The sequence below is a fragment of the Oncorhynchus keta genome, chromosome 1 (assembly GCF_023373465.1).
Source record: "Oncorhynchus keta strain PuntledgeMale-10-30-2019 chromosome 1, Oket_V2, whole genome shotgun sequence".
Lineage (NCBI taxonomy): Eukaryota > Metazoa > Chordata > Actinopteri > Salmoniformes > Salmonidae > Oncorhynchus > Oncorhynchus keta.
Genome location: NC_068421.1, coordinates 10,373,336 through 10,374,671, shown reverse-complemented (window position 1 = coordinate 10,374,671; position 1,336 = coordinate 10,373,336).

Here is a 1,336-nt window from a genome sequence, read left to right as displayed (position 1 = left end):
TCAATGGAATGGAGTCAATGGAACGGAATCAATGGAACGGAGTCAATGGAACGGAATCAATGGAACGGAATCAATGGAACGGAGTCAATGGAACGGAATCAATGGAACGAAGTCAATGGAACGGAATCAATGGAACGGAGTCAATGGAACGGAATCAATGGAACGGAGTCAATGGAACGGAATCAATGGAATGGAATCAATGGAATGGAGTCAATGGAACGGAATCAATGGAACGGAGTCAATGGAACGGAATCAATGGAATGGAATCAATGGAACGGAATCAATGGAACGGAATCAATGGAACGGAGTCAATGGAACGGAATCAATGGAACGGAATCAATGGAACGGAGTCAATGGAACGGAATCAATGGAATGAAGTCAATGGAACGGAATCAATGGAACGGAGTCAATGGAACGGAATCAATGGAACGGAGTCAATGGAACGGAATCAATGGAACGGAGTCAATGGAACGGAATCAATGGAACGGAGTCAATGGAACGGAATCAATGGAACGGAGTCAATGGAACGGAATCAATGGAACGGAGTCAATGGAACGGAATCAATGGAACGGAGTCAATGGAACGGAATCAATGGAACGGAGTCAATGGAACGGAATCAATGGAATGGAGTCAATGGAACGGAATCAATGGAACGGAGTCAATGGAACGGAATCAATGGAACGGAGTCAATGGAACGGAATCAATGGAACGGAGTCAATGGAACGGAATCAATGGAACGGAGTCAATGGAACGGAGTCAATGGAACGGAATCAATGGAACGGAATCAATGGAACGGAGTCAATGGAACGGAATCAATGGAACGGAGTCAATGGAACAGAATCAATGGAACGGAGTCAAACGCTTTGTTTGTTTCCATGTGTTTGATACCATTCCATTGATTCCAGTCCAGCCATTACAGTGAGCCCGTCCTCCTATATTCCCCCTCACCAGCCTCTTTTGCTGAACACATGGTGAAGTTTAAATTAAGCTCACATTCTTACTGTAAAATAAAAATATGAATGTGTTTGGTATATGTCAATTCCTGACCAGATAGGTCACCCAACTGATTCCAAGGCAACAACTTCATTTTGGTTCAATGCTTGAAGACATAAACAGTTGGCACCCATTTTGAAGCTATTTTGACCTTATTTACAGAACATTTATGCTATTCTAATTATACTCATTGGTGTATAGTCAGTCAAATAAAATGTTATTTTCTTAAATATACAATAAAATAGAATCCCCTGTACAGGGGAGACTATCGATCACTGTCAATGTATACTCATCTAGAACGTATTGATATACAATATACATTTTGGTTATATATCGTGTAAAC